This window comes from Phyllobates terribilis, unplaced genomic scaffold, assembly GCF_046119375.1.
Source record: "Phyllobates terribilis strain yellow unplaced genomic scaffold, ASM4611937v1 Scaffold_3__8_contigs__length_932513732, whole genome shotgun sequence".
Lineage (NCBI taxonomy): Eukaryota > Metazoa > Chordata > Amphibia > Anura > Dendrobatidae > Phyllobates > Phyllobates terribilis.
Window position 1 is genome coordinate 283,873,715 of NW_027362763.1, and position 21,826 is coordinate 283,895,540.

Below are 21,826 nucleotides of genomic sequence, written 5' to 3' on the forward strand. Positions count from 1 at the left end.
AATGCATATTTCCATAACATTTTTAAGTTTAATAGAAGTGGATGCATTATGCTGTCAGCTCATGTGTGTGGTATTGTGTAGGATTTGCACACTACAGGTTTTACTTAACCCCTTTCTGACATTGCCAGTAATAGTAGATCCCTGTGCCCTGGGCCGCCAAGTGTCAGCTGATTCTCACAGCTGACACTCGGTGCTATGTGCCAGGAGCGGTCCCGTACCGCTCCCGGCACATTAACCCCCGAAATGCTGTGATCGAAGTCGATTGCTGCAATCCGAGAGCAATGAGAGGTAAGCGCGCCCCTCTTACCTTCTCACTGGTGTCCTGCGCTGTGTCTGCTGGATGCCAGTTGTTGCCATGGTGACTTGATGTCGTCATGACATCAGGAACTTACCTTGATCATGCGCAGTGCACAATCAAAGTAACTTCTGCATGCAGGCTGAGAGCCTGTATAGCATAGAGATGCTGCAGCTGCATCTCCATGCTATACAGGAGATCAGCCTGCAAAAAGTGAAAGTTCCATAATAGGAAAATTATAAAAGTAAAAAAAGTGTCAGAAAGTGGAAAAAAAACTGTAAAAAATGTAAAAATGAATCCCTCAAAAATAAAAATATACTGTACCTATAAAAAAATAATATAATAATAATTTTTATTTACACTGTGTTCCGAATTATTAGGTAAATGAATATTTTGATCACATGATACTTTTTATACATGTTGTCCTACTCCAAGCTGCATAGGCTTGAGAGCCAACTACCAATTAAGTAAATCTGGTGATGTGCATCTCTGTAATGAGGAGGGGTGTTGACTAATGACATCAACACCCTATATAAGGTGTGCTTAATTATTAGGCAACTTCCTTTCCTTTGGCAAAATGGGTCAGAAGAGAGTTTTGACGGGCTCTGAAAAGTCCAAAATTGTGAGATGTCTTGCAGAGGGATGCAGCAGTCTTGAAATTTCCAAACTTTTGAAGCGTGATCACCGAACAATCAAGAATCTATGGATGGAATGCTGTTGAGTGTCATCATAAAGAAAGGTGGCTATATTGATCACTAATTATTTTGGTTTTTGTTTTTACATGTCAGAAATGTTTATTTCTAAATTTTGTGCCCTGATATTGGTTTACCTGGTGAAAATAAACAAGTGAGATGGGATTATATTTGTTTTTTATTAAGTTGCCTAATAATTCGGGACAGTAATAGTTACCTGCACAAACAGATATCCTCCTAAGATAGCCAAATCTAAAAAAAACCCCTCCAACTTCCAAAAATATTAAGCTTGGATATTTATGAGTCTTTTGGGTTGATTGAGAACATAGTTGTTGATCAATAATAAAAATAATCCTCTAAAATACAACTTGCCTAATAATTCAGAACACAGTGTATATAGCGCCAACATATTCCGCAGCACTTTACAATTAAGTAGGGACATGTACAGACAATATAAACAATACAATGAATCACATTTCAACAGTTACATGAGGAGTGAGGGCCCTGCTCCCAAGCTTACAATCTATAAGAAAATGGGGGGACACAATAGGTAGAACATGGTCATCAGCCAGCATCTGTCTAGGGCAGTTAACATGTGCTATTGGGTGTATGGAAGATGTGGAGACAGATGAATATGCAGGGGCCAATTAAGATTAACATTTAGGAGGGAACAAGGAAGAGTTAGGTTGGTGAGTTGAGGTGATATGCTTGACTAAACAGATGTGTTTTTAAAGCATGTTTGAAAAAAAAAAAAACAATAAAAGTACACATATTTGGTATCCCGCATTTTGAACGACCTGACCTATAAAACTGTCCCACTAGTTAACCCCTTTAGTGAACACAGTAAAAAATAAAAATAGAAAAACTAAGCAAAAAACGATGCTTTATCATCATTCCGCCAAAAGGGTTTTTTAGTGTGTGACAGCTGTCAATCATAAAAACCAAATATGAATCTGGTATCACTGTAATGGCACCGACCTGAAGAATAAAGTTGTCTAATCACTTATACCATACGAGGAAAGGTGTAAAAAATAAAGTCTAGGGTTAGGGTTGTGCTAGGGTTAGGGTTGTCCTATGGTTAGGGTTGTGCTGGGGTTAGGGTTGTGCTAGGGTTAGGGTTGAGGTTGTGCTAGGGTTAGGGTTGTGCTAGGGTTAGGGTTGTGCTAGGGTTAGGGTTGTGCTAGGGTTAGAGTTGTGGTGGGATAGGGTTGTACAAGGGTTAGGGTTGTGCTGGGGTTGGGATTTTTTCAAAAGTAAAGAAAAAAAAATTATGACGATATGGAGACTAGTGTTGAGAGCAAGTGTTCGCAACATGAGTTTGCATCGATTGCTCGGGTATGCACCAAGTATCGCGGGTGCTCAAGTGACATGATCGAGTTTCAGCCCATATGTTTCGCAGCTGTTATACAGCCAAAAAAACCTCATGGGGATTGCCTGCCATGCACGAGCGATCCCTGGACACATGTAAAGCAGTATATAGGCATATCCTGAACTCCTTTGATTTTCTTTTTGGATTTTATTGCAAGTTAAACTGTTAAAAGAGGGTCGTCACCAAATTTTTTATGTTGGACAGCACACCTGTGCTGTATTGTCTGGAGGACTACAAGTTCCAGTGTGTCTAAGCGATGTTTCAGATCGTAGCGGGGGCTGCTTTCTAAGTACAGGGTTGCAGGTAAGTACATAGTTAAACGCAATATCATAGTATGACACAAGAGCATTGATTGATGTTTTCCTTACTAGCCTTCTATTAATTGTTCTGCTTTTATCTGTACTGTTTATCCCCATTTAATATGTGCTCCATGGGCAATGCTACCAGGTGTCCGTCCTGTGACATGTATGTATGCCTTGAACAGCCGTTTGAGGGTGAATATGTCTGTACTCAATGTCAGCGACTTACATGTTTGGAAGCCCAGATACTGGATCTAAATGTGCAGCTAGCAACACTCAGGAACATTGAAAACCTGGAGAGAAGTTTAGAGGTCACTAAGCTTGCGCTGGCTGGGGCCAGTGATATGGAGGAGGGTGGAGGTGGGGAAGATCAGGACAGAGAAGTACGTAGCTGGGTAAATGTTACAAGAAGGGGTAGGGGGAAAAGTACCAGGGAGCCCAGTCCTGATCTGGCACAAGTAAATATGCCTGTTTGGCTGATATTAGGAAGACCAGGGCTGGGATCACTGCAGCAGGACGTTGCTCCTAGCAACCAGGAAGACGACTGCTGTAGGAAGGAGGGAAACAGGAGTGCAACAAGGGCCAGACAGATGTTGGTGCTAGGGGACTCTATAATTAAGCGGACAGACAGTGTGTTGTCTGCCGGGTGCTCGGGTTCGACATATTGCGGATCGCATAGACAGGTTGCTGGGTGGGGCTGGGCAAATGACAAACTTAAAGGGAGGTAGAAGGTCCTTAACAATGATTACAAGGAACTAGGAGAGAAGTTGGAAGGCCAGGACCTCCAAGGTGGTGTTTTCAGAAATAATGCCGGTGCCACGTGTGTCACTAGATAGACAGCGTGAGCTTAGGGAGATAAATAAGTGCCTTAGAAATTAGTGCAGAAAGGAAGGGTTTGGGTTCATGGAGAAATGGACCGACTTCGCTGTCGGCTATAGGCTCTACGGTAGGTATGGGCTGCATCTCAATGGGGAGGGTGCAGTTATGCTGGGGGAAAAAATGGTCAGACGGATGGGGGAGCTTTTAAACTAGGATCTGGGGGGAGGGTATTCGTGCTAATAAACAGATACATAGAGTAGACAGAGAGAGTGGTTCAGCAGGGGTTATAGAGGATCTAGGAGGGCTGGGATATGCACGGAAAGTAGGGAGCTGAGTAGAAGTAACAAATGTGCTAATAGTATTAAATGGCTGCTGGAAAATGCAAGAAGTCTCGCAAACAAAATGAATGAAATGGAGACTCTTATGTCGGTCACAGAACATGATGTGATGGGCATTACGGAAACCTGGCTGGATGAAAGCCATAACTGGGTGACATACATAGAGGGATATACTACATTTAAAAAGGACAGGAAAGACAAAAAAGGTGGAGGGGTGTGTATTTTCGTAAGATCCAACTTAAAACCTGTGCTCAATGACGACACTGGGGGAAGCTGCGACCAATGTAAAGTCAGTGTTATGATCTGCAACAAGAACTAAGGAAAGAAGGGGAAAACTTTCTCTACAGTAAGACTAAGCTGAATCCCTACGATGTAGTGGGCTGCCTGTTCCTAGCGAACAGACCCGCCTTAGTCCTAGGCTACTCTGAACGAAGACCTATAGAATAAAGGGAAGGGGTTCCTAAAAGAACTAAGGACTGGAACAAAAAAGGGACATCTCCTGAACAGAGAAAGTTGTTGCAGAAAACAAAAGATAAACTGACAAAAAGGTACTAGAGGTCCCAAAGGACCAAGCGAACTGAGAGATAGGCACCGAAACACCTGGCTAGCAAAACAGTCAAACAACACTGAAGTCCAGCACAGCCAAAAAGGCGGAGCTGGAATATAAAGGCAGATGGTCAAGTGACCGCAAAACACAAGATGGAAAAAACAAACAGGAGGGTTCTAACAGTCAGTATGGGTAAATGTACATGCAGATGGTAATAATAGAAAGCTGCTAATTGGAGTTTGTTACAAGTCTCCTAATATAGCTGAACAGTTGAAGGAAGAAATGCTGCAACAAACTAAAAAGACAGCAAATAATAATAGGGTCCTTATTCTGGAGGATTATAACTATCCAGATATTCAATGGGACATAGAATCTTCCAGTTGTGCTAAAAGCTACAAGTTCTTATTCACGGTTCAGGACAATTACCTCTCTCAGCTGGTAGATGAACCAACCAGGGGAGGTAATCTGCTGGATCTGGTTCTATCAAATAGACCAGGTACAATTTCAGATCTACAGGTCCGGGAGCATTTGGGAAACAGCAACCATAATATGGTAAATTTCAATGAAATATTCAATAAAATATTTCAAAAAGGAGATGCAAAAACCTGGAACTTTGGGAAAGCTGATTTCAACAAATTAAGGGAAGAGCATAATCGTTTAGACTTGGACCATGTCATGGTAACTGGAGATACCGAACATAAATGGGGCATGTTTAAGGAAATACTACTAGAATCCTGTAGAAAATTTATACCCTCTGCTAATAAAATGTCTAGGAATAAAAATAAACCATTATGGAGAAATAAGACAGAACAAAGTTTAATAAGACAAAAACAAAGGGCATTCAAAATCTTGAAGGCCGAGAATACAGAAATAGCATTTCAGGAGTATAAAGACCTAAATAAGAAATGTAAAAAAGAAATCAAGCTAGCAAAGTTATCTACAGAGCAACAAATCGCCAGCGACATTAAAATAAATCCCAAACTTTTTTATAAATACATCAATGCCAAAAAGAAAAAACAGATGGTATCGGCCCCATAAAAGACAATAATAACAAGATAATTATAGAGGACAAAGAAATTGCTAAGATATTAAACAGCCATTTTTCATCCATGTTCACCAATGAACCGTCTGTTCCAGGGATCTTTTAACAGGGCAAAAATCAAAGTTCACCAACTGATATAACTAGTTTAACAAATCTGAGCAAATTAAACATTGACAAATCTCCCGGCCCAGATGACATTCATCCACGGATGCTGAGGGAATTGAGCTCAGTAATTGACAGACCACTGTATCTCATATTCTTAGACTCTCTTGTAACAGGGGTTCCCGAGGATTGGAGGATAGCCAACGTGGTACTGATATTTACGAAAGGCAAGAAGGTGGATCCAGGTAACTACGGTCTGGTAAGTCTGACATCAGTAGTGTGAAAAGTTTTTGAGGGCATCATAAGAGATGACCTGCAGAGTTATATCACAGAGAATAATATAATATATCATAATCAGCATGGATTCATGAAAAACAGATCGTGTCTAACCAACATGTTGGGGTTCTATGAGGAGGTAAGTGAAAATCTGGATGTTGGTAATGCGGCTGATGTGATTTATCAGGAATTTGCAAAGGCCTTTGATACTGTACCACATGGTAGCCTTATACTGAAGCTACAGAAGCAAGGACTTGGGGGAACTATATGCAGATGGGTAAGGAATTGGCTAAATGATAAGAAACAAAGAGGTGTCATAAATGGTATGTTCTCTAAATGGGCATATAGTCAGCAGTGGGGAGCTGCAGGGATCTGTGCTAGGATCGATTCTTTTTAACCTCTTTATTAATGACCTTGGGGATGGGATTGAGAGTAAAGTGTCAGTCTTTGCTGACGACACCAAATTATGTAGGATATTAAAATCTGATCTTTACATTACGATGTTGCAGAACGATCTGGATAAGATGACTGAATGGGCAAACACTTGGCAGATGAGGTTTAATGTAGAGTAATGCACCAAGGACGGAGTAATCCTATTGCTGGATCTCATTTACATGTATAAATATATGTGTGGTCAGTACAAAGGACTAGCACATGACTTATTCCTTCCAAAGACTATACTAAAGACCAGGGACACTCGTTACGGGTGGAAGAAAGGTGATTCCGGCACCTAAACAGGAAAGGGTTCTTTACAGTCAGAGCAGTCAGACTGTGGAATGCCCGACCACAAGAGTTAGTAATGGCAGACACTATAACCGCTTTCAAAGAAGGGCTGGACGATTTCCTCAATACAAGTAACATTGTACATTTTATCTAATTTAACTGTAACCCACAATTGGTGGAGGAAGGTTGAACTTTATGTACCTAGGTCTTAATTCAACCTAAGTTACTATGTTACTACGGCTGAAAAACACAATGTGATAGTGGCTGCAGAGTCGAATAAAACATTTTTTTTTTTTTTTTTTTAAATTTTGCCTTTCTGTTGAGGATATATTAGCAAAGTATTTGGCAAAGTTTACTAATGAGTTAAGTCCAAGTGGGTGTTATCAGATAGTTATCACTGGAGGTGTGTACTTCTCTCTATATGATGCTGACCAGTCATTGGCAGGCAGCAACACTCAGGAGAAAGAAGTACATGCCCCACAATAGCTTAGGTTTCTCAGTGTGTGAGATGTAATCACACATATGTCTGCTGGCTCAAGCAACTTATAAGGGCTGTAATTTCATCCCAAACAGGAAAGGAGGCCACCATATCGACTTGTGCTGCAGCAACAGGGATTGGGGAGCTAGTCAGTAGGATGATGGGAGGTGGGGAGTAGGAGTTGTGTGTAAGTGTACATTTTTTACTACTTTAAAGAAATTCTCCATAATACCAAGCTGATATACAGTACAGACCAAAAGTTTGGACACACCTTCTCATTTAAAGATTTTTCTGTATTTTCATGACTTTGAAAATTGTACATTCACACTGAAGGCATCAAAACTATGAATTAACACATGTGGAATTATGTACTTAACAAAAAAGTGTGAAACAACTGAAAATATGTCTTATATTCTAGGTTGTTCAAAGTAGCCACCTTTTGCTTTGATGAAGGTTTGCACATTCTTGGCATTCTCTTGATGAGCTTCAAGAGGTAGCCACCGGAAATGGTTTTCACTTCACAGGTGTGCCCTGTCAGGTTTAATAAGTGGGATTTCTTGCCTTATAAATGGGGTTGGGACCATCAGTTGTGTTGTGCAGAAGTCAGGTGGATACACAGCTGATAGTCCTACTGAATAGACTGTTAGAATTTGTATTATGGCAAGAAAAAAGCAGCTAAGTAAAGAAAAACGAGTGGCCATCATTACTTTAAGAAATGAAGGTCAGTCAGTCCAAAAAATTGGGCAAACTTTGAATGTGTCCCCAAGTGCAGTTGCAAAAACCATCAAGCACTACAAAGAAACTGGCTCACATGAGGACCGCCCCTGGAAAGGAAGACCAAGAGTCACCTCTGCTTCTGAGGATAAGTTTATCTGAGTCAACAGCCTCAGAAATCGCAGGTTAACAGCAGCTCAGATTAGAGACCAGGTCAATGCCACACAGAGTTATAGCAGCAGACACATCTCTACAACAACTGTTAAGAGGAGACTTTGTGCAGCAGGCCTTCATGGTAAAATAGCTGCTAGGAAACCACTGCTAAGGACAGGCAACAAGCAGAAGAGACTTGTTTGGGCTAAAGAACACAAGGAATAGATATTAGACCAGTGGAAATCTGTGCTTTGGTCTGATGAGTCCAAACTTGAGATCTTTGGTTCCAACCACGGTGTCTTTGTGCGACGCAGAATAGGTGAACGGATAGACTCTGCATGCCTGGTTCCCACCGTGAAGCATGGAGGAGGAGGTGTGATGATGTGGGCGTGCTTTGCTGGTGACACTGTTGGGGATTTATTCAAAATTGAAGGCATACTGAACCAGCATGGCGACCACAGCATCTTGCAGCGGCATGCTATTCCATCCGGTTTGCGTTTAGTTGCACCATCATTTATTTTTCAACAGGACAATGACCCCAAACACACCTCCAGGCTGTGTAAGGGCTATTTCATCAAGAAGGAGAGTGATGGGTGTAGCGCCGGAGTCCCTGCCCTCTGCTAGGCAGGGACGCTGTTCCCCTCACCTCTCTGCTCCGTGCCCGGCGTCCTCCTCCCGCTCTGCTGGCAGCGCGCGCTCCTTCCCGGCCACTGTGCTTAGGGCGCGCGCGCGCGCTCTCCCTCCCTCTTATAGGGGCCGCGCGCGCCGTCCTAAGGAGTCCCCGGCCAATGGCCGGAGGACTTCACCATATATAAGGCACCTCCTCCAAAATGGAGGTGCCCGAGCATTGTTGTTGCACTGTTCACTACTCTGCTTCAGCCCTCAGGTCCCGTTGCCAGTTACCTGCCAGATACCTGCCAGATTCCTGCCAGCTTGCTGTCTTATTCCTGCCTGATATTCTGCTACCTGCCTGCTAGCCTGAGGTCCGACGGTCTGCCTTACGACTCCTGTCAGTCTGTCTAAGGACCAGCTTGCCCGCTCACCTGGGAGCGCACATCAGTTACCTGCCTGCTTGCCTGAGGTCCGACGGTCTGCCTTCCAACTCCTGTCAGTCTGTCTATGGACCAGCTTGCCCGCTCACCTGGGAGCGCACATCTGCTACCTGCCTGCTAGCCTACCTGGAGGCTCCGCCGTCACGTGCTGTGACCACCTGCCTGTCCAGTGACTCCTGCCCGCTCACCTGGGAGCGCTCATCTGCTGCCTGTCTGCTAGCCTACCTGGAGGCTCTGCCGTCACGTGCTGTGACCACCCGCCTGTCCAGAGACTTCTGCCCGCTCACCTGGGAGCGCTCATCTGCCGCCTGTCTGTTGGTCTTCCTGGAGGCTCCGCCGTCACATGCTGTGACCACCCGTTTATCCAGAGACTCTCGCCTGCTCACCTGGGAGCTCACGTCTACCATCAGCCGCCACAGGTCGTACCAACCCTTTACCCAGAGACTACCCCGGTCACTTGCCGTGACCATCTGCCCGTTCATCCAGAGACTGCCCCGGTCACTTGCCGTGACCATCTGCCCGTTCATCCAGAGACTGCCCCAGTCACTTGCCGTGACCTCCTGCCCGTTCTTCCAGAGACTGTCCCGGTCACCTGCTGTGACTGCCTGCCTGGTCGCCACCCGCTCCCTTACAAGGACCGCCCCCTTGTATAGTAGCTCAGAGGTTCCGCCTCCCAGACCCGTTACAGTTTGCTCGGGCCATGGAACCCGGTGGCACCCAAGCTCCCTCGCTCTCGGACCTGTGTCATGAACTGTCCCGTCAGAGGTCCCAACAGGAGTCCATCCTGGGTCACCTGCGGAATGTCAATTCTCGCCTGGACACTCTGACTGCTCCGCCAGCAACCTCCGCCAGTGCCATGACTCGCAATCCGGCAGCTCCGCTGCCCACTAATACCATGGTATCCTACCCCGGACCCCGGCTTTCTGCACCTCCTCGCTTCGGAGGTGACTCCGCCCAGGCTCGGGGCTTCATAAATCAGTGCACCCTGCACTTTGAACTATTGTCCCACCAGTTTAACTCCGACCGGGCCAAAATTGCCTTCATCATGTCCCATCTCACCGGGGAGGCCCTGGCCTGGCTAAATCCTCTATGGGAGAGAGGAGACCCCCTGGTGTCCGACTTGCCTGCCTTTCTCACGGCTTTCCGGAAAGTCTTCGACGAACCCGGACGGAAGACCTCATCCGCAACATCTCTGCTACGCCTCCGTCAGGGAAGTCTCACCGTGGGCCAATACGCCATACGGTTCCGTACCCTTGCCTCGGAGCTGGCCTGGGATAACGACGCTCTGGTATCCGTCTTCTGGGAGGGTCTGTCCGGCCGTATTAAAGATGAACTTGCCGGTCGGGACATTCCTACCACTCTCGATGACCTAATAACTCTTGCCACCCGGATTGACCTACGGTTCCAGGAGCGTGCCAAAGAGGTCACCCGTGAGAGGAGGTTTCCACGTCTAGCTCCTACTTTTCAGAAACCCGTCACTCCCTCCGTCTCTCCCCGGGTACACTCTCCTGAGCCTATGCAGGTCGACCAGACCAAGATGGTCAAAACCCGTCAGGACTTACGCCGTGCCGAGGGGAGCTGCTTCTACTGTGGCAGTAAGGAGCACCAGATCCGTGCCTGCCCGGAGAGGTCGGGAAACGCCTGTGTCTAGGTTCGCTCAGAGAGGTCGACCTAGACAAGAATAAATCCTCTCCATCTCTGCTGCTGTCAGTCTCAATCGTCTGCGGGGAGAACCGTTATTTCGAACTAGCCCAACTTGACTCTGGAGCAGCCGGGAATCTTATTTCACAGTCCCTGGTAGAGAAATACCGCATCCCCACCAAACCTCTGGCTGTACCCTTGTCTGTTGCTGCCGTGGATGGGGGTCTCTTACCACGCCCCATCCAACTCATCACCGAATCCATTACTCTAAAGGTGGGAATGCTGCATTCTGAGAGTATCTCCTTTCATGTTCTGCCTGGACTCTCTCACGCCCTCTTGCTAGGTCTACCTTGGCTCCAGAGACATGCACCCGTGCTTGACTGGCAGACCGGAGAGGTCCTTCGCTGGGGACAGGACTGCCATAAGACCTGTCTAGTTCCCGTCCATCCCGTCCGTCCTTCTCCTACCCCAGCTAATCTACCTGGACTTCCGATTCCTTATTGGTCTTATGCTGATGTCTTTAATAAAAAGGAGGCAGAGACACTACCCCCTCATAGACCATACGACTGCCCTATCGACCTGTTGTCCGGTACTACTCCTCCCCGTGGGCGTATTTATCCATTATCCGCTGCGGAGACCCGGTCGATGTCCGAATATATTGAGGAGAATCTGGCCAGGGGATTCATCCGGAAATCTACCTCCCCGGCGGGAGCAGGCTTCTTTTTCATCAAAAAGAAGGACGGCTCTCTCCGTCCCTGTATAGACTATAGAGGCCTTAACCAGATCACGGTGAAGAATAAGTACCCCCTTCCGCTCATTCCGGAGTTATTTGATCGTCTGAGGGGGGCTAGAATCTTCACCAAACTGGACCTCCGTGGGGCGTACAACCTGGTTCGTATCCGTCAGGGGGATGAATGGAAGACGGCATTCAACACCCGGGACGGCCACTATGAATATCTGGTAATGCCCTTTGGTCTCTGTAACGCTCCTGCCGTCTTTCAAGAGTTGGTCAATGACATCTTCCGGGACCTTCTCTACTCCTGCGTAGTGGTGTACCTGGACGACATCTTGGTCTTCTCTCCGGATCTCCAGACTCACCGGAGGGACGTTCGTCAGGTCCTGCTCAGACTCAGGCAGAATCACCTCTTCGCTAAATACGAGAAGTGCCTCTTTGAGCAGATCTCGCTTCCGTTTTTGGGCTACATTATTTCTCAGACCGGCCTACGAATGGATCCAGAGAAACTGTCTGCCATCGAGAAATGGCCTCGACCGGAGGGGTTGAAGGCCATTCAGCGGTTCCTGGGCTTCGCCAACTACTACCGCCTCTTCATACCACACTTCTCTTCCCGGACTGCCCCAATTTCCGCGCTCACCCGTAAGGGTACTAATCCCAAAGAGTGGCTGCCCGAAGCAGAGGAGGCCTTTCTTTCCTTAAAACAGGCCTTCTCTTCCGCCCCGGTGCTGCATCGCCCGGACGGCAACAAGCAGTTCTTCCTGGAAGTTGACGCCTCCTCCTCTGGAGCCGGAGCGGTACTTACTCAAAGATCATCTTCCGGGAGGATGGTAACTTGCGGCTTCTTCTTTAAACTCTTCTCCTCCTCAGAGCGCAATTATTCCATAGGAGACCGAGAGTTATTGGCCATCAAACTGGCATTGGAGGAGTGGCGTTACCTGCTCGAGGGGCTCTTCACCCGGTAATAATTTACACTGACCACAAGAACTTGGCTTACCTCCAGCATGCCCAGAGACTTAACCCGCGCCAAGCCCGGTGGTCCTTGTTTTTTGCTCGCTTTGATTTTGTTCTTCATTTTCGCCCGGCTGACAAAAACGTCAAGGCGGACGCCTTGTCTCGATCCTTTCTGGTGTCTGATCTCGAGGAAGATCCGAAACACATCATCGATCCCGCCAGAGTAATGCAGGTGGCTCCCGTGAGTCTAAATCGTCTCCCTCCCGGAAAGACGTTCGTATCAGTACCTGATCGGGAGAAGATCCTTCACTGGGGTCACTCGTCTAAACTGGCTGGCCATGCCGGTCAGAAAAAGACCCTCCAGCTTATTACCTGGCACTACTGGTGGCCTACCCTGCACAAGGACGTAATAGACTTTGTTTCTGCCTGTGTGTCCTGCGCCCGCAACAAGGTTCCGAGACATCTGCCAGCCTCCTTCCGCTTTCTGTACCTGCTGCCCCCTGGCAGCATATAGCAATGGACTTTATAACTGACCTCCCAGTCTCTGCCGGTTGTACGGTCATTTGGGTGGTCGCTGACCGCTTCTCCAAGATGGCTCATTTCGTTCCCCTGCCAGGCCTCCCGTCTGCACCCGAGCTAGCTAAAGACTTTATTCGTCACATCTTTCGTCTTCATGGCCTGCACCTCCACATCGTGTCGGATCGTGGGGTACAGTTCACCTCACGCTTCTGGAGAGCCACTTGTAAACTGCTAGACGTCACCCTGGACTTCTCTTCCGCTTACCACCCACAGTCCAATGGTCAAGTGGAGCGGATCAATCAGAACCTGACCAGTTACCTCCGGCACTTCGTTAATGCCCATCATTCAGACTGGGTGGATCTCCTACCATGGGCCGAGTTCTCTTATAACAATCACGAGAGCGAATCCTCCTCCAAATCCCCGTTTTTTGTAGTCTTCGGTCAGCATCCTCGGATTCCTTTTCCTGTCTCCACCTCTGTGGACAACCCGGCTGCGGAATCTCTCGTTAGCAAATTTTCCTCCATTTGGGAGAGTACCCGATCCGCACTCCTTCAGTCGTCCGAACGGATGAAAAGACACGCTGTCAAAAAACGCCTGGATCCTCCACAATTTCGTCCTGGAGATAAAGTCTGGCTCTCATCTAAATATGTCCGACTCAAGATACCTTCTTACAAGTTAGGGCCTCGGTTCATCGGTCCTCTGGAGGTCATCAGTCAGATCAACCCGGTGGCCTATAAATTGAAACTCCCGGCCAACTTACGGATCCCTAACTCCTTCCATGTATCTCTCCTCAAACCTGTGGTACTTAACTCTTTTTCCAAGTCTACAGGTACGCCTCCTGCTCCGGTTTCTGCTGAGGACGAGTTTGAGGTAGAGAACATTCTTGCCACCAAAAGGGTAAGAGGAAAGACCTTTTTTCTAGTAGATTGGAAGGGGTTTGGTCCTGAGGAGAGAACGTGGGAGCCCCGGGAGAACATCCATGCCCCTCTTATCCTTGCTAAATTTCTGTCTGGCCTAAAAAAGGGGGGGCCTAAATGGGGGGGGTACTGTAGCGCCGGCGTCCCTGCCCTCTGCTAGGCAGGGACGCTGTTCCCCTCACCTCTCTGCTCCGTGCCCGGCGTCCTCCTCCCGCTCTGCTGGCAGCGCGCGCTCCTTCCCGGCCACTGTGCTTAGGGCGCGCGCGCTCTCCCTCCCTCTTAAAGGGGCCGCGCGCGCCGTCCTAAGGAGTCCCCGGCCAATGGCCGGAGGACTTCACCATATATAAGGCACCTCCTCCAAAATGGAGGTGCCCGAGCAATGTTGTTGCACTGTTCACTACTCTGCTTCAGCCCTCAGGTCCCGTTGCCAGTTACCTGCCAGATTCCTGCCAGCTTGCTGTCTTATTCCTGCCTGATATTCTGCTACCTGCCTGCTAGCCTGAGGTCCGACGGTCTGCCTTACAACTCCTGTCAGTCTGTCTAAGGACCAGCTTGCCCGCTCACCTGGGAGCGCACATCAGCTACCTGCCTGCTTGCCTGAGGTCCGACGGTCTGCCTTCCAACTCCTGTCAGTCTGTCTATGGACCAGCTTGCCCGCTCACCTGGGAGCGCACATCTGCTACCTGCCTGCTAGCCTACCTGGAGGCTCCGCCGTCACGTGCTGTGACCACCTGCCTGTCCAGTGACTCCTGCCCGCTCACCTGGGAGTGCTCATCTGCTGCCTGTCTGCTAGCCTACCTGGAAGCTCTGCCGTCACGTGCTGTGACCACCCGCCTGTCCAGAGACTTCTGCCCGCTCATCTGCCGCCTGTCTGTTGGTCTTCCTGGAGGCTCCGCCGTCACATGCTGTGACCACCCGTTTATCCAGAGACTCTCGCCTGCTCACCTGGGAGCTCACGTCTACCATCAGCCGCCACAGGTCGTACCAACCCTTTACCCAGAGACTGCCCCGGTCACTTGCCGTGACCATCTGTCCGTTCATCCAGAGACTGCCCCGGTCACTTGCCGTGACCATCTGCCCGTTCATCCAGAGACTGCCCCAGTGACTTGCCGTGACCTCCTGCCCGTTCTTCCAGAGACTGTCCCGGTCACCTGCTGTGACTGCCTGCCTGGTCGCCACCCGCTCCCTTACAAGGACCGCCCCCTTGTATAGTAGCTCAGAGGTTCCGCCTCCCAGACCCGTTACAATGGGGTGCTACACCAGATGACCTGGCCTCACCAGTCACCAGACCTGAACCCAATCGAGATGGTTTGAGGTGAGCTGGACCACAGAGTGAAGGCAAAAGGGCCAACAAGTGCTAAGCATCTCTGGGAACTCCTTCAAGATTGTTGGAAGCCCATTTACGATGACTACCTCTTGAAGCTCATCAAGAGAATGCCAAGCGTGTGCAAAGCAGTCATCAAAGCAAAAGGTGGCTACTTTGAACAACCTAGAATATAAGACATATTTTCAGTTGTTTCACACTTTTTTGTTAAGTATATAATTCCACATGTGTTAATTCATAGTTTTGATGCTTTCAGTGTGAATGTACAATTTTCATAGTCATGAAAATACAGAAAAATCTTTAAATGAGGTGTGTCCAAACTTTTGGTCTGTACTATACGTGATACTTAATTGTGTGTATGTACAAATAGGTAATGGTGGATATTTCATCATTACAGTAAATTGTAATGAATGAAATACATTACTTTAACAACTGTACTATCAATAGCTCCATAAAAATAAGATATAATTCCTTAGAGTAACAGCTATGATATTAACATGAAATACTAATCAATTTAATGTCAAAATTAGAAGTAAATAATTAGCCTCTATAAACAAAGAGTGATTCACACCAAGGTCCCAAACACTACTCACATTCTTAACTGCCACTTGAAATTGATATTATAACTTTGTTTCACTATACCGTGATTGATGAATGCGTAGTAAATGAATAAAGTGGATTACAGAAAACGAGTAGAAGGAAAACACCTTCACATTAACTGCAGCTAATTTTGTCACTGTTTCCCAAATTAATTTTAAATGGATTGTTACATCAAAATATTGACAAGGTAAAGTTACCCTGTGCATAGAAATTCAAGAAGGAAAATTTTAAAACTTGAAGAGCATTTCACCTTCCCAAACAAAAAACATCCACTGATACGGAAAGATAACCTATTATTTATTTAATTTGTTATTTATTTCACTTTCTTATATAGCGCCTTTAATTTCCACAGCTCTTTGCAGACATCATCATTGTCCCCATTGGGGCTCACAATCTAAATTTCCTAACACTATGTCTTTGGAGTATAGGAGGAAATCGAAGAACCCGGAGGAAACCAACGCAAACACGGGGAGAACATACAAATTCAATTTAGACGTTGTCCTTGGAGGGATTTGAAGTCGGGCCTGCAAAGCAACATTGCCAACCACTAAGCCACCGTACTGCCCCTTTTTCACCTCTTGAAAAACCTCATGAAGTAATGGGAGACCAAAATATGAAACCTTTCCCAAATATAGAATATATAATTAAGAGAACTGAAACTTTCCTCTTCAAATTAGTGATAAAAGCTCTAAGAGACTCATATTATCCTTTTACAAACAGCTGTATCATCCTCTTCCTGCAGCTTAGAAGCAGCTGTGTCACCCTGCCTTAGCTTGGCTGTAGAATACACAGAAAAATCTTATTACATGACTGACAAATAGGAATATTCTGTATTTAGTAAAGTTTAGGCTCCAGGCTGGAAGTGAAAATAGACTTTCACCTTATTTGTGTTTCACTTGCTCCCTGTCCATTGCAAAGCATTGGTGATGGTCAGGAGAATTTCTCTTTACCAATGGAATACCAGAGACATCTGAGTTTGGAGTATAAGTTTCTTTTATGACTTCTCAATAGTGATGAGCGAGCATGCTCATTACTCGAGATTTACGAGCATGCTCGGGTGTTTTCAGAGTATCTTTAGCGTGCTCGGTTGTTATGTTTTAGTCACTCCGTGCTCATGATTTGCGACTGTTTGACAGCTTTAATACATGTGAGGAATGCCTGTTTCTTAGGCTCGCCGAAAGGGTTAACAGAACATACTCGCTCATCACTACTTGTCAACAAGGAGACAAGTGCGTGGTTAGCAGGTTGTCTGAAGCAAATACATTTCAATCAAGCTTATATAAGAAAGGTGTGTTTATAGGTGTGGTTATAATTGACAGTTTGACTGGGTTAGACAGATGTTTTTTCTCGAATTCGAAATACTTCTTGAAAAATGGGAACTGAGAGTGTCTTATGGCGTCTTTTATCTCAGAGGTTTTCCAGCCAGGTTACAAAAACATCTTCAGGCATTTTTCCAATCACCCTATGTACTCATTTATAAACTATATTTCTATGTCTACCATTACGCACTATTTAATCTTAGAAAAACATCAGTAATAAGCAATGATAACTGATACCACATAAATGATAAGCTATGATATAAGTAATGACAAGCAATGATATGATGAGCAATGATAACCCATAAATTATATAGATATTTCAATATTTTTTATGAATAACCAACATCTAACATTAGTAAATTTATGAGGCAAAATTTTACATCCGTCAGAAGCCATAGGCTAAAAAGGGCTACCTCGGACAGACTTGGCACAAGCCACTCCACTTGGCAGTTTCCAGAGGAACCTCAGTATTCACCTTTCAACCCCTATAGACGGATCTTGACTTACAATAGGATCAACTGGATTGCTTCCATAGATGGGCTACTGGTCGGAGGAGCGATGCAGATGGAAAATGGATCGTCAAGTGGGGTCAATACTGAGTAGTCAGTTCAGACCCAAAATCAAGAGGCAAGCAGGTGGTCAAAATACAAGCCAAGGTCAGACAATAGGATATACAAAATAGCACACAGAAGCAAAGTATCAGAGAAACTTAACTAACAAAATAATTGGAAGCTAGAAGCTGTTTGATGGGGTTTATAGAAAAGAGAACCGTGCCCATGGTTCCTAGCAGAGAGCTACCATATTTTTCGGACTATAAGACGCACTTTTTCCTCCAAAATTTTGAAGGAAAATAGGGGGTGCGTCTTATAGTCCGAATGTTGGGGGGGTGTGTATATATATGTGGGGTGTGGAGGAGCGGGGCACAGGAGGCAGCAGCCGCCCGCTGCAGCCTACACTGTCCCCGCTGCTAAAGAAAATGAATATTCACTGCTCCCCACGCCCATGGGGCGTGGGGAGCACTGAATATTCATGCTCATTAATAGCAGCACACAGTGTAGCCGCGCTGCCGGGCTATCACCTGTGCCCGCTGTTAAAGGGCATGAATATTCAACCTCTCTCCACGCCATTGGGCGTGGGGAAGGGTGAATATTCATGCCCTTTAATAAGCGGGCACACGCGATAGCCGGCAGCAGCGGGAGCTGCAGCGCGGCTACACTGTGTGCCGGCTATGAAGGAAAGTGAAGTCACTGCTCCCCGCGCACACAGTCCCGGCGTGGGGAGCAGTGACTTCCGGCAGCTGATCTCTCCTTGTAAGCCGCGCATGGCAGTGACGTCATGCGTGGCTCACATGGAGAGATCAGTGCGGGCAGACCGGACGCAGCGCTGGAGGAGAGAGAAGAAAGGTGAGTATGAGTGTTTATTTTTTTTTATGTGCAGCGTGATGGGGATTAGGGGGGCCATGCATACTAGGATAAGGATGAGGGGGCCATACATACTAGGGTAAGGATGAGGGGACCATACATACCAGGGTAAGGATGACGGGACCACACATACCAGGGTAACGCTGAGGGGACAATACATACCAGGGTAATGCTGAGGGGGTCATACATAACAGGATAAAGATGAGGGGGCCATACATAACAAGATAAAGATGAGGGGGCCATACATACCAGGATAAGGATGGGTGCCATGCATACCAGGATAAGGATGAGGGGTGCCATGCATACCAGGATAGGGATTAGGGGTGCCATGCATACCAGGATGGGGATTAGGGGTGCCATGCATACCAGGACGGGGATGAGGGGTGCCATGCATACAAGGACAGGGATGAGGGGGCCATGCATATCAGGATAGGGATGAGGGGTGCCATGCATACCAGGATGGGGATTGCTGTGCCATGCATACCAGGATGGGGATTGCTGTGCCATGCATACCAGGATAGGGATTAGGGGTGCCATTCATACCAGGATAGGGATTAGGGGTGCCATGCATACCAGGATAGGGATTAGGGGTGCCATGCATACCAGGATAGGGATGAGGGGTGCCATTCATACCAGGATAGGGATGAGGGGTGCCATGCATACCAGGATAGGGATGAGGGGTGCCATGCATACCAGGACAGGGATGAGGGGTGCCATGAATACCAGGACAGGGATGAGGGGTGGCATGCATACCAGGATAGGGATGAGGGGTGCCATGCATACCAGGATGGAGGGGTTCCATGCATACCAGGATGGAGGGATGCCAGGCATACCAGGATGGGGATGGGGACCACGTATAAAAGGAAGGGAGGGCATATATACCAGGATAGGGGATATTGTCAGAATTGGGGGATATTACCCCTATACCAGTGTCAGCAGAAGACCCCCTCCCCCTTTTAAGTGCATCATGAACACATTTTTTGCTTAAATTTTTTTTTTATTTTCCTCCTGTAAAACCTAGGTGCGTCTTATGGTCCGGTGCGTCTTATAGTCCGAAAAATAAGGTAATTACCTACCAGCTCACTGCAGCAAAACATAGATGGACAGGAAAGGGACATCTAGTCTCAGCAATCAAAATGCTAAACAGCCACACACTGCCGGCATAGACCAAAACCATAGGATTAATGTGGCGCCACCCAGCAACCAGGGCAGGGGTTGCAGCAGCATATTCAGACACGTACGTGACAAAAATAGGTAAATTGAGCAAACTTGATCTGTTTACCCTGAATTCTGCCTCAACTCAGTAAAATGTTTCATTTACAAATGTAAAATCACATATACCCTCTCATAGGAAAGTTATCAATCTTCCCCCTTTAACAATATTGATGTTTGTAGGGTTCTTTTGAGCAGCAGAGTGTAACATTGGTATGACCTGAAAATCAAAAGCTTGTCACACTGAAAGTAGACTGGATGATTGGACCATTTCTCCAACATGGCAATTTCTTTAGTTAATTAATTAAACTAAAGCAAAGTTAACAAAACTATACCAGTTCATAAATAATGTCATCAACACTTTAGATACATTATTATCCCTGTATTTACTGGGATCAGTAGCTAAATTCCATATCAGTATGCCCCACAATACATACAAACTCCTTGCATATGTTGTTCTTGGCAGGATTTGAACCCAGGACTCCAGTGCTACAAAACAACAGTACTAACCAGAACCCAGTATTTGGCCTATTTTCGGAAATGTCTCAAGTACTGAAGCAATATTGTATGTCACAGAGGGCCAAAATAAAAAACTTAGACAAAGTTGTGGGCCAACTTTGATATCTATTAAAAAAATGTCTACAATTGAGGAAGTTTTTCCTTATTATTAAATATAACAAGGATCCTTTTCATATAGAAACTTTTAGGATTTGTCCCACAAGCAATGTACATTTTAATTAATAGATCTTAGAATAAAATAAACACATAATCACAAATGCGGCATGCTGAGATAATAGAACATGCTATGTTAGAGCAGTAAAGAGCATATGGCCCAATGGCCTAATTTAAATATGTAATACCAAAGGATAAAAAACCTTGAATTAATAAATAATTCAGGTAATAAAGTATGATGCCAACAAAAGTGCCCCACACACACACAGTATGATGCGCCTACAATGAATTCTTCCACAGTACCCTCCACAAGCACGGTATGATGACTCTACTGTACCACCCGAGCAAAGTATGGTGACCTCAACACAGTATGATGCCCCGACTGTGATCCCCACACAGCATATTGGGCCCCATATAGTCCTCCATACAGTATTATGGGCCCAAAATAGTCCTCCATACAATATTATAGACACCACATAGTCCTCCATATAGTATAATGGGCCCAATAGACTTCCATACAGTATAACGGGCCCCACATGGTGTTCAATACTTTATAATAGGCCCCACATAGTCTTCCATACAGTATAATGGACCCCACATAGTCCTCCATACAGTATTATGGGCATCACAGAGTCCTAAATACAGTATAATGATGTGGGGGCAGTGCGGGCGTCACGGGCCAAATATAACCACCCTGAGGGCCATATTTAGCCCACGGGCCAGAATTTGACATGTGTGTTCTATGCTAAAGCAAAGTGTAACAGGTTTGAAAAATAGTGCAATGAAAAAGCAAAATAGGAAAATAATAGAAACAATTTAGACTAGATTTAGTTTTTTTCAGGGAACATTAGAAAATGCAGAAAGTAATCAGGATCAGGTTGGATGTTGTTCTCTGCACTAATGTACGATCTACCACTGCGGCTCTATTCATAGGACTGCTTAATCTTGTCTTTTTAGTAACACTCTTTGAACTGTATTTTTTCTAGGAAAATATACTCCTCCAGTGCAGAACTGGAGTTGATATTTCTGGCATGTAGTACTTTTTCACAGACTCTATACAGTTCCCATCAAAAAATGTTCAAGGGTCGACCCCTTGGAAGAAGCTGATCGCGAAACGTGCATCAGGGGTGCTCCTTGGTTGGACTTCCACACTGGTTTGCCCTTTTTCATTAATTGTGCACTTTCTAGCCAATGCTGCCGCCTATACATGAATATTTGCTTTAGTACCTACAGTGGGGAAAAAAGTATTTAGTCATCCACCAATTGTGCAAGTTCTCCCACTTAAAAAGATGAGAGAGGCCTGTAATTGACATCATAGGTAGACCTCAACTATGAGAGACAAAATGAGAAAACAAATCCTGAAAATCACATTGTATGATTTGGAAATAATTTTTTTTCAAATTTTGGTGGAAAATAAGTATTTGGTCAATTACAAAAGTTCATCTTAATAATTTGTTATATATCCCTTGTTGGCAATGACAGAGGTCAAACGTTTTCTGTAAGTCTTCCCAAGGTTGGCACACACTGTTGCTGGTATGTTGGCCCATTCCTCCATGCAGATCTCCTCTAGAACAGTGATGTTTTGGGGCTATCGCTGGGCAACATGGACTTTCAA

The 21,826-nt window shown here is 46.0% G+C and overlaps 1 protein-coding gene across 6 annotated transcripts in view; it reads right to left on the reverse strand.

The window, feature by feature from the left end:
• The window catches only part of ZBBX (zinc finger B-box domain containing), a 308,041-nt gene that overhangs the window by 103,323 nt on the left and 182,892 nt on the right, over positions 1–21,826 (reverse strand). The window lies entirely within an intron of this gene.